Genomic DNA, 12,650 nt, shown 5'->3' with positions numbered 1-12,650 from the left:
ACCCATATAATCTTCAGTATTCTTCTGTAGCACCACATTTCGAAAGCATCTATTCTCTTCCTGTCTAAACTATTTATCGTCCACGTTTCACTTCCATACATGGCTACACTCCATACAAAAACTTTCAGAAACGACTTCCTGACACTTAAATCTATACTCGATTTTAACAAATTTCTCTTCTACAGAAATGCTTTCCTTGCCATTGCCAGTCTACATTTTATATCCTCTCTACTTCGCCCGTCATCAGTTATTTTGCTCCCCAAATAGCAGAACTCCTTTACTACTTTAAGTGTCTCATTACATAATCTAATTCCCTCAGCATCACCCGACTTAATTCGACTACATTCCATTATCCTCGTTTTGCTTTTGTTGATGTTCATCTTATATCCTCCTTTCAAGACACTATCCATTCCGTTCAACTGCTCTTCCAAGTCCTTTGCTGTCTCTGACAGAATTACAATGTCATCGGCGAACCTCAAAGTTTTCATTTGTTCTCCATGGATTTTAATACCTGTTCCGAATTTTTCTTTTGTTTCCTTTACTGCTTGCTCAATATACAGATCAACATCGGGGAGAGGCTACAACCTGTCTACTCCCTTCCCAACCACTGCTTCCCTTTGATGTCTCCCGACTCTTATAACTGCCATCTGGTTTCTGTACAAATTGTAAATAGCTTTTCGCTCCCTGTATTTTACCCCTGCCACCTTCAGAATTTGAAAGAGAGTATTCCAATCAACATTGTCAAAAGCTTTCTCTAAGTCTACAAATTCTAGAAACGTAGGTTTACCTTTCCTTAATCTATCTTCTAAGATAAGTCGTAGGGTCATTATTGCCACACGGGTTCCAACATTTATACGGAATCCAAACTGGTCTTCTCCAAGGTCGGATTCTACCAGTTTTTCCATTCGTCTGTAAAGAATTTGTGTTAGTATTTTGCAGCCGTGATTTATTAAACTGATAGTTCTGTAATTTTCACACATGTCAACACCTGCTTTCTTTGGGATTGGAATTATTATATTCTTCTTGAAGTCTGAGGGTATTTCGCCTGTCTCATACATCTTGCTCACCAGATGGTAGAGTTTTGTCAGGACTGGCTCTCCCAAGGCCGTCAGTAGTTATAGTGGAATGTTGTCTACTCCCGGAGCTTTGTTGCGACTCAGGATCGGAATAACACGTTGAAATTTGAAACAGGCACGTCTGTTCACGACGAAATCGAAAAACAAACTGCCGTTTACTTCTCACGGCTCGCGCACAGTCCTATGCGCAGATGACCGTTATAATCCCAAGGGGACCCTTACAAAGCCCCTTCAAACCGTGAAACCTCATGAAACGAAATAGAACAATGAACACGAATATTTTTCAGGGAATTAAAAACTTTACCTTCTTGGGCTAAAATAAAGTAGGTTTGAGAAACTTTTTGAATAATTGGTGGAATAACAAAAGAAAATGAAACGGAAGAAAAGTGCCGGAGGAGGAATCGAACGCGAGACCTCTGTCGTATGAGTCCGAGTCCTAGCCATCTAGGCCAGACGGCGGCTCGGCAATTGTCTTAACATTTTATACTCATAAGGCATGTAAGAAACTTTGGATCGATTTTTCCCAGGATTTTCCGTGTAGTGCGTCCTAATACTTTAAACACGTGAGGTGTTAGGTGTCCTCTTTCACCACACAAAATTTCGGACAAATCCGTGACGCCATGATCGTGCCGTCTCCTTGTAACTTATGTTTTTTTTTTTTATATAGACACAAATTAGGAGAACAAAACGATTATTCTGTGAAATGTCTGACGTAAAGGCCGAATTTTCGTCTTGAAACTCATTGTTACTTCGGTGATTCATTCTGTAGACAAAGCTCATGTCTTATGAGATTTGCAGTGTGGTGACTTTAAAGATTTCACTGGACTCAGCTAGGCGTGCCTGACAGGACTTGTGCCAGGCGCGACTACTGAATAATCGAAGGACGTCGATCGGCAAGCTTAACAGCGTGCGAGGTCAGTGCACCGTGGCTACGCGCCTTTTATGCTCGTCGGCGTCGCCATTAGCTGCCTCGTGGCGCGTGGCGGTTGCCGCGTTGTCAGAGGGGTGCAGTTATTTGTTCAGCAGATAGCAGAGCGCAGCGCGGGTAGGGCCCGGCTGGGTGTGGCGCAGCCGCCTTGAAGCGCGCCTTAGATCGCCCGCATTGTGGCTTTAAACTTTTTTCTGCCTCCGCCTCGGGACCTTTAAACACCGCTACCTGAGCAGGACCTTTAAACTCCGCTACCTGCGCAGCTGGACCTTTAAACTTCCTCTCCGCGGCTGACGAGCTGCCCCTTTAAACTGGTCCAACAGGACTGTTTGAGCAGCTGGCGGCGAGCTTTAGGGCAGACCACTGTCTTTCCGTTTACATGCCACACAATGTACAGAACAGGACAGTCGATATTTGAAAACCGATTTACGCTCTCTTTTTAAAGTGTTGGCATTGAATCCATTTTGCTAGCCTAATCAGCGTCGATTGTTTTGCGAGAACGTTGCCTGCGAATCAGATGCTCCGATTTCATCAACACGATAAAATGTGGTTTTATCAGTACTTTTGTAATTCCTCCATTTCCATATGGACGTTGGTAAACGCAGGCGGGCACTGTTCTAGATGAAATGTTGAAAAATCTTATCCACACCAATACACTGAGACGATAACGTCACTCGATAGCGATATGTACATCACAGATGTCGGTAGTATCGAGTACACAAGATATAAAGAGGCAGTGCATTCTGGGAGCTGTTGTTTTGTACTCAGGTTCAAAATGGTTCAAATGGCTCTAAGCACTATGGGACTTAAAATCTGAGGTCATAAGTCCCCTAGACTTAGAACTACTTAAACCGAACTAACCTAAGGACATCAGACACATCCATGCCCGAGGCAGGATCCGAATCTGCAACCGTAGCAGCCGCGTGGTTCCGGACTGAAGCACCTAGAACCGCTCAGCCACACCGGCCGGCTGTACTCACAAGGGAACCTCACATCGCACCCCCCTCAGATTTAGTTATAAGTTGGCACAGTGGATAGGCCTTGAAAAACTGAACACAGATCAATCGAGAAAACAGGAAGAAGTTGTGTGGAACTATGACAAAAATAAGCAAAATATACAAACTGAGTAGTCCATGCTCAAGATAGGCAACATCAAGGATAGTATGAGCTCAAGAGCGCTGTGGTCCCGTGGTCAACGTGAGCAGCTACGGAACGAGAGGTCCTTGGTTCTAGTCTTCCCTCGAGTGAAAAGTTTACTTTCTTTATTTTCGCAAAGTTATGCTCTGTCCGTTCGTTCATTGACGTCTCTGTTCACTGTAATAAGTTTAGTGTCTGTGTTTTGCGACCGCACCGCAAAACCGTGCGATTAGTAGACGAAAGGACGTGCCTCTCCAATGGGAACCGAAAACATTTGCTGGATTCATATTGCCCACGGAATACATCTCACGTATTTAATGCACTCTCGTCCAAAGTTGCGAACAGTCAACTGCCAGCCAGGGAGTCTCGTTAGCAGGAATACTGTCTCTTCCGTGCGCTGTAGTCGACTGACGTCCTGTGTTTCGATGTTTGTTTAGGTGTAGCGTCCCCATACTACGGCGCAGTTATCTCGCATCGGACGGACGGACAGATAACAATTGTCTGAAAATAAAAAAATTAAACTTTTCACTCGTGGGAAGACTTGGACCAAGGACCTCTTGTTCCGCAGCTGCTCACACTAACCACGGGACCACGGCACTCTTGAGCTCAACCTATCCTTGATGTTGCCTATCTTGCACATGGACTACTCAGTTTGTATATTTTGCTTATTTTTGTTTTAGTTCCACACAACTTCTTCCTGTTTTCTTGATTGATCTGTGTTCAGTTTTTCAAGGCCTATCCACTTTGCCAACTTATAACTAAATCTGAGGGGGGTGCGATGGGGAGGTTCCCTTGTCAGGTGATTCATAGAAAAAGGTCTCCGACGAGTTTATGACCGCACGACGGGAACTAACAGACTTCGAACGCGGGGTGTATTTGGAGCTAGACGTATACGGTATTCCATTTTGGAAATCGCTGGGGAATTCGGTATTCCGAGTTCCACATTGCCAAGAGCGTGTCGTGAATCCCAAATTTCGGGCACTGTATATGTGCGCACGTGAATGCAAAAGGACACCGCAGAAATTTACAATCTGTGCACCACGACCTAAACACAGGGTTATTACAAATGACTGAAGCGATTTCACAGCTCTACAATAACTTTATTATTTGAGATATTTTCACAATGCTTTGCACACACATACAAAAACTCAGTTTTTTTAGGCATTCACAAATGTTCGATATGTGCCCCTTTAGTGATTCGGCAGACATCAAGCCGATAATCAAGTTCCTCCCACATTCGGCGCAGCATGTCCCCATCAATGAGTTCGAAAGCATCGTTAATGCGAGCTCGCAGTTCTGGCACGTTTCTTGGTAGAGGAGGTTTAAACACTGAATCTTTCACATAACCCCACAGAAAGAAATCGCATGGGGTTAAGTCGGGAGAGCGTGGAGGCCATGACATGAATTGCTGATCATGATCTCCACCACGACCGATACATCGGTTTTCCAATCTCCTGTTTAAGAAATGCCGAACATCATGATGGAAGTGCGGTGGAGCACCATACTGTTGAAAGATGAAGTCGGCGCTGTCGGTATCCAGTTGTGGCATGAGCCAATTTTCCAGCATGTCCAGATACATGTGTCCTGTAACGTTTTTTTTTCGCAGAAGAAAAAGGGGCCGTAAACTCTAAACCGTGAGTTTGCACAAAACACGTTAACTTTTGGTGAATTGGGAATTTGCTGCACGAATGTGGGAGAATTCTCTACCGCCCAGATTCGCACATTGTGTCTGTTCACTTCACCATTAAGAAAAAATGTTGCTTCATCACTGAAAACAAGTTTCGCACTGAACGCATCCTCTTCCATGAGCTGTTGCAACCGCGCCGAAAATTCAAAGTGTTTGACTCTGTCATCAGGTGTCAGGGCTTGTAGCAATTGTAAACGGTAAGGCTTCTGCTTTAGCCTTTTCCGTAAGATTTTCCAAACCGTCAGCTGTGGTACGTTTAGCTCCCTGCTTGCTTTATTCGTCGACTTCCGCGGGCTACGCGTGAAACTAGCCCGCACGCGTTCAACCGTGTCTTCGCTCACTGCAGGCCGACCCGTTGATTTCCCCTTACAGAGGCATCCAGAAGCTTTAAACTGCGCATACCATCGCCGAATGGAGTTAGCAGTTGGTGCATCTTTGTTGAACTTCGTCCTGAAGTGTCGTTGCACTGTTATAACTGACTGATGTGAGTGCATTTCAAGCACGACATACGCTTTCTCGGCTCCTGTCGCCATTTTGTCTCACTGCGCTCTCGAGTGCTCTGGCGGCAGAAACCTGAAGTGCGGCTTCAGCCGAACAAAACTTTGAGTTTTTTTTATGTAGCTGTAGTGTGTCGTGACCATATGTCAATGAATGGAGCTACAGTGAATTTATGAAATCGCTTCAATCATTTGTAATAGCCCTGTACTTTACGGACACCTTATTCTGCGAATGTCAACGCTATCTAAAATGTGAAAAACGAACTACAAAGGCGCCAGAGACAGCACATCCTAATTAGCGAGGCTCAGTTGGAAGAAATACTTCCTCAGGAAGCAAGCAATTTTGTTTTGTCGACATTGCGCATGTTGGAGACTGTTAACTGCCATAGTAGAGACCACTGTGTAAAAAGAATACAACAGTGGCCTTGTTCAAGCAGGCAGAGCATTTGCCTTCGTTGAGTGTGGGAAATCACACAGACTGTAAAAGGCCAGACTGGCATCTGAAACTCCTTCTTCCCGGTGTATCCAGTCAAGTTTCTTTAATAACTGTTACCTCGCTGCCGGCCTTTGTGGCCGAGCGGTTCTAGGCGCTACAGTCTGGAACCGCGCGACCGCTACGGTCGCAGGTTCGTATCCTGCCTCGGGCATGGATGCGTGTGGTGTCCTTAGGTTAGTTAGGTTTAAGTAGTTCTAAGTTCTAGGGGACTGATAACCTCAGAAGTTAAGTTCCATAGTGCTCAGGGCCATTTGAACCATTTGCCTGGTAGTCTTTCGAAAGTTGCATGGAACTGTGCAACTACTCTGTCCATAAACAAACCTTTTAGAGTAACTATCCTGGTGTTCACTTGAAGTGATTAGGGGAAAAAGCCGCAATTCTAACTGAATGCCAAACAGGGTGGTGAAACGAAAAAGCCACGGTTGTTAACACTGTTATTATTCTCCACACCAAGGAAATCAACTCCTTCAGGAGGAATTTTAGGAAAACAAAAGTGCAGGATAATTGTGAATCTGGGAGTGGCAAGGTTCAAATGGTTCAAATGGATCTGAGCACTATGCGACTTAACTTCTGAGGTCAGCAGTCGCCTAGAACTTAGAACTAATTAAACCTAACTAACCTAAGGACATCACGCACATCCATGCCCGAGGCAGGATTCGAAACTGCGACCGTAGCGGTCGCTCGGTTCTAGACTGTAGCGCCCAGAACCGCACGGAGTGGCAAGGTATATATGTAAACGCGCATTGTGGTACTGTCAGTTGTTTAGTGAACCCAAAAAAATAAAACACTGAATCTTGCTAATTTAGTGTGGCAATAAGCTTTTCGTCCACACACACACACACACACACACACACACACACACACACACACACACACACACACACACACTCGTACATGTTTCTGCAGAATGCCAGCCCATAATACTCGGCAGGACGAAGTGGTAACGCGGCCGTAGTATGAACGAATGTCGCGTGACAAGGTACAGTCGTGTTTCAATTCAAAGCAGCGCGCCTTGTTACTTCGCAATGCGAGCGTGATAAGCGATCACGAAACTGGATACTGAGACTAGCAAAGAAACTCTGAGAAACTGTTCATCTTTGGGATTCGATTTTTAAAAGGTGCCGGAATAAGTCATTTATTTTTTACACACTGTGAGTAAATGTTGGGAGTAACAGTGCCCGACGTGTATTGTCAAACCAGTGCTGTTTCATCGTTGTGAATTCAGTGTTTCGTTTCGTGATCATTTCTCATCTGACTATAACAGGACTGTAATGTAGAAACGGACAAAAAATAAAAACAAGTAGAGAGAAGGAAAGCCGAACTCATGGCACTGATTAAGGAGCGCTAACTTTCTCCTCTTCATTACACTGACAAATTTTGCAACAAAATGGGTTCCTACCTGCCACCGCCATACCAATTAGACCTAAACCGCCGCCTCCTTAAGAAATCGAACTCCCATGTGTAAAATAGCCTTCTACTTTTGAATAATTTACAAATGTGTTAACGTTTTAAATAGTTGATGTTAACATGTAAGTAGGAAAGTTTCGGAAAGGTTTAAAATTGTCCTTAACGTTTGTCGGAAGTCACTAACTGCCTTTATTACGAAACACTGGATGAGTTCAGTGTTGGTAATTTGCACTCAGTTTTAAAAAAAAGTATCTTTTCTCACGCATCTCAGTGTTCGACGTCATACCTAGTGAACTGTGTCTTTCACAATGATACAATGTTGCAAGTGCGTTCAGTGGTATACATGCATACGACTTGCAAAATGATTTGCGAGTAGAGTTCAAAAAATGGCTCTGAGCACTATGGGACGTAACATCTGAGGTCATCAGTCCCTTAGAACTTAGAACTACTTAAACCTAACCAACCTAAGGACATCACTCACATCCATGTTCGAGGTAGGATTCGAACCTGCGACCGTAGCGGTCGCGCGGTTCCAGACTGAGGCGCATAGGACCGCTCGGCCACACTGGCCGGCAGCGAGTAGAGTGACTAGTAAAGAAGTAATACATTAGAACGCCATGTTAGATGTTGAAGTTCTATTGCATGTACAGCGGAAATGCAATAAGCGATAAACTTTCTTCCTTTCATAATTTTGTGGCCGATGTCAGCGAGAAATAATTTCGTAAAGGTTTGATATTATGTGTAAAGTTTGTTGGAAGTCCCTAAGCGCTCTCATTCACAAATACTGGTGGAATATAGTGCAGGCACTTGGGCAACGTCAGTAGAGTAGATTATGAGTAGCATATGACCGAATTTGAAGTTTTTAAATTCGGTCAATAATTATGCGAATAAATATCAAATTTCTGTTGCCCCTGTAAGCCGATAGGTAGGCAACCTGTAAGCGGGATTACTTGTTAATTCCTGTATACCTGTAGTTGCTTAGTTATATAGAAGCTGTAGAACTGGTGTGAAGTTTTCCAAATAATCAGGTTCTCAGACGTAATAAGCAAATCTCACTTGCTAACGTGAAAAAATAACCGTGTTGCTTTTGATGTTAATGAACAAACGCAGTGGTCACCTTGCCTGGTGCAAGCATTTTGATCTAACTTTTCTTCGCTGACTCGCTCATCAATTTCACTACTTTTGAATTAAGGTGGCTTTTCAGTAGGCCTCACATTACCGGGTGGACTTCCTTCCACACCTTTCCAGGGTAGGAAAAGTTTGCAGTAGTTGCCCGGAAACCCGAGACCTCGGCATTACAACCTAGGATCGCTAAATAGTAGCCCACACCGCGACTTGTTTTTGTAGCAGTCATTTTCGCTTTTAGTGTGGTACATTAGAAGGCCTGAAAGGGCGGGTGTCACATCAAAAACGTGTGTGATGACTAATGGAGGAGAGATACTGTGACGGTCGGTTAGTTGGTTGGTTGGTTGGTTGGTTGGTTGGTCGGTCGGTTGATTTGGGGGAGGGGACAAAACAGCAAGATCATCGGTTTAGGGAAGGATGAGGAAGGAAATCGGCCATGCCCTTTCAAATGAACCATCCCGGCATTTGCCTCAAACGTTTAGCAAAATCACGGAAAACCTAAATGAGGCTGGCCGGACGCGGATTTGAACCGTCGTCCTCCAAACGCCAGTCCAGTGTGCTAACCACTGCGCCACCTTGCTCGATAGGTAATACGTATGCCGGCCTGAAACAGCCGGTAGAGGTATGCGACCATTATTATTAATAAAATTGATTGTTTGCGACTACTTACCTTTTCAAAAATGCGAACAAGTACCATCTGATTTTTTTTGTGCATTTATTCCAATATAATAAAATCAGTAGGCATAGATTCGAACAAAAAGTTGGCATTATCATCCCCGACTGAAACGGCAGTCGACTAATCAGTCGTAATCTCTGTGGGAAATAGCGACATCTATATTTATAGTCTGCAAACCATTTTGAAGTACGTGGCAGAGGTTACGCCCCACTGTAACAGCTATTAGGGCATTTTCCCGTTTCATTCACTTACGGAGCGTGGGAAGAGTTCAGTTTAAATGCATCTTAGCGCACTGTAATTACCCTTGTCCTCCAGATCTCTACGGGAGCGATACGTATGGTATAACCGTGGAGACATTATTTAAAGGCAGTTTTTGAAGCTTTGTAAGTAGGCTTATAAATTTTTTTCAATCTTCAAGGGGTTCAGTTTCTTCGGCATCTCTGTGACACTCCCCCTACGCCCAGACAAACCTGTGATCATTCGTGCTGTCTATTTCAGTACACGTTCAATATTCACCGTTAGTTGTATTTGGTACGGGTACCACATACTAGAGCAGTGTACCAGGATGGGTCGCACTAAGCTATGTGATATTTCCATTTCATATTCATGATTCCCAAAGTATTAAAACTAATTTCTTATAGGTGAATGGAAAAACTGGTAGATGCCCACCTCGGGGAAGATCGGTTTGGGTTCTGGAGAAATGCAGGAACATGCGAGGCAATACTGATCCTATGACTTGGCTTAGAAGATAGGTTAAGAAAAGGCAAACTTACGATTATAGCATTTGTAGACCACAGAAAGCTTTAAGCAATGCTGACTGGACACACTCTTTGAAATTCCGAAAGTACCAGGGCTAAAGTACAGGGAGCAAAAGGCTATTTACAACGTGTACAGAAACCAGACGACAGTTGTAAGAGTCAAGGGGCATGAAAAGGAGCACAGATTGAGAAGAGAGTGAGATTATCTCTGACGCTATTCAATCTGTACATTGAGCAAGGAAACCGAAGAAAATTTTTCAGAAGGTATTGAAGTTCAAGAAGAAGAAATATAAACTTTGTGGTTTGTGGATGACATTGTAATTCTGTCAGAGACCGTAAAAGACTTGAAAGAGCAGTTAAACCGAACGGGAAATGTCATGAAAGGAAGTAATAAGATGAACAGCAACAAAAGCAAACAAGGATAATGGAATATAGTCGAATTAAATCAGGTTGTTCTGAGGGAATTAGATTAGGAAAAGAGACTCTTAAAAGTAGTAGATTAGTTTTGCTATTTGGGGCGGCAAAATAATTAATGGTGGCCGGAGTAGAGAGGACATAGCCTAAAATGTACACTGGCAAAGACAAGAAAAAGCGTTTCTGAAGAAGAGAACTTTAACATCGAATATAACTTTAAGTGTTAGGAAGTATTTCTGAAGGTATTTGTGTGGAGTATAGGCATGTGTGGAAATGAAACATGGACGATGAACGTTTTAAACAAGAAGAGAATAGAAGTATTTCTGAAGGTATTTGTGTGGAGTATAGGCATGTGTGGAAATGAAACATGGACGATGAACGTTTTAAACAAGAAGAGAATAGGAGCTTTTGAGATGTGGTGTTACAGAAGACTGCTGAAGATTAGATGGGTAGATCATGTAACTAATAGGAGGTACTGAATAGCATTGGGGAGAAATTTCTGGTGCAATCTGACTAGAAGAAGGGATCGGTTGACAAGACACATTCCGAGACATCAAGGGATCAACAGTTTAGTACTGGAGGGAAGCGTGGGGTATAAAAATCATAGAGGGAGACACAGAGATGAATACACTAAGCAGATTCTGAAGGATGTGGGTTGCAGTTGTTAATCAGAGATGAAGAGGCTTGCACAGAATGGAATATCTTGGAGAGCTCATCCAACTCTTCGGACTGAAGACGACAACAACAACAACAACAACAACAACAGCAGCAGCACCATTGCTATTTGGCACATTCGGGTTTTAATATGAGGTGACCGGTTCCAAATGTGACTGATTATTGTAGTCCTAAGGTACTAACATTCTGCGTTTTGTGAACCGCGCACTTTTAAAATTCTGAATACTTAACACAAACTGCTTGTCTTTGCAGCACTCTGAAATTTTGTGTGTGTCGCTTTTTTTGGATAGAATAACACTATAGGTAACTGCAAGCTCTGCAAAAATTCTGACATTACTATTAATATTGTCTCCCAGGTGATTAATATACAACACCAACAACAAGAGACTCTACACATTGTGTTCTGTACGTTTTGTATCTGTTCTTGTTGTAATATATCCAAAAAATGTATCCACTGTTCAAAAGTTCATAACTTGCAAACTAATTGACGGAGTTGTCTCATTTTTGGTGAAAGTGTAGCTTAAAGTCCAACTTAAAGATATCACTGTAGGTGTTCGAAATGGTCACCATTAACATCCACACACAAACAATGCCGCCGAACTGCAGCACGAACTACTGACTGCAACGTGTTCATTTGGATATTTGCACATGAATGTAGGATGGATTCTCGGAAGTTAATCCAATGTGCGTGGCTTTTGTCGATGAACGACGTCCTTTAGTGTTCCCCACAGGTAAAAAAGTCCAGAGGAGTTAGGTTGGGGAACGTGGTGGATACTCCACAGCACCTCTACGGCCTATCCATCTTCCTGGTAGATTTTCGTCGAGATACGCCCTAACACGATTTTGGTAGTGGGCTGGGGCACCATCTTGTTGAAAGTAAACTCTCCCGTCTCTATACAAGTCTCGGATGGCAGTTAAAATGGATGTCTGAAGCTTCTGAAGGTACACCTCATCGGTAACTGTGCCGTCAAAGAAGAATGGCCCAATCAAGCCCCGGTAAGACAACCCACACCACACATTTACTCCTGGCAAATTCACGGCTTTGTCCAGATGGACGTTCGCGATTTTCGGCAGCCCAGTAGATGCAATTGTGGCGATTTACTGTATCATTTTGTTTGAACTGTGCCTTATCAGATCACAGTCATCTCTGCAAACTCTTCAGCGTTGCGCACCATGTTAGTAAACCACTCGCAGTACATCATTCTACGATCTGGGTCGTCCTCCTTCATTGCGTGTAGCAATCGTGGGATGTAGCACTTCCACTTTGCTGTCTTCAAAATTCGCCGAACACTTGAGCGACTCACTCCAGTTTCACGGGCACACTGTCTCACAGACTTCTGTGGTGAACGAGTGAATTGTTGTAGTACACGACGGGAGTTAGGTGGACTTGTTAGTGTTACAGGTAATCCAGATCGTTGTTTGTGTACATCTTTAACACAGCCATCGGCTTCATATTTGTCTCGAATGCGACGAATCGTTAAACGTGTCGGTGGCGCTGTTTGATACTCATTTCGCCATTGCCGCTAACCTCATTAATGTTTTCGTACTTAAAGCACCACTTCAAAACTTTCTTTCATCGAATGTAAGCCTTGCGACAGCCATGTGTACTCGAGTAACTAGGTGCAACTTAAAAGGGAACCTCCCCATCGCACCCCCCCCCCCCCCCCCAGATTTAGTTATAAGTTGGCACAGTGGATAGGCCTTGCAAAACCGGACAAAGATCAATCAAGGAAACAGGAAGAAGTTGTGTGGAACTATAATAAAAATAAGCAAA

At 43.6% G+C, this 12,650-nt stretch overlaps 1 protein-coding gene across 1 annotated transcript in view; it reads left to right on the top strand.

The window, feature by feature from the left end:
• The window catches only part of LOC124805545 (G1/S-specific cyclin-D2-like), a 180,378-nt gene that overhangs the window by 109,235 nt on the left and 58,493 nt on the right, over nt 1-12,650 (top strand). The window lies entirely within an intron of this gene.

The sequence above is a fragment of the Schistocerca piceifrons genome, chromosome 7 (assembly GCF_021461385.2).
Source record: "Schistocerca piceifrons isolate TAMUIC-IGC-003096 chromosome 7, iqSchPice1.1, whole genome shotgun sequence".
Classification (NCBI taxonomy): Eukaryota; Metazoa; Arthropoda; class Insecta; order Orthoptera; family Acrididae; genus Schistocerca; species Schistocerca piceifrons.
The sequence above is the reverse complement of the archived record's forward strand: the minus strand, read 5'-3'. Positions and strand labels throughout refer to the sequence as shown.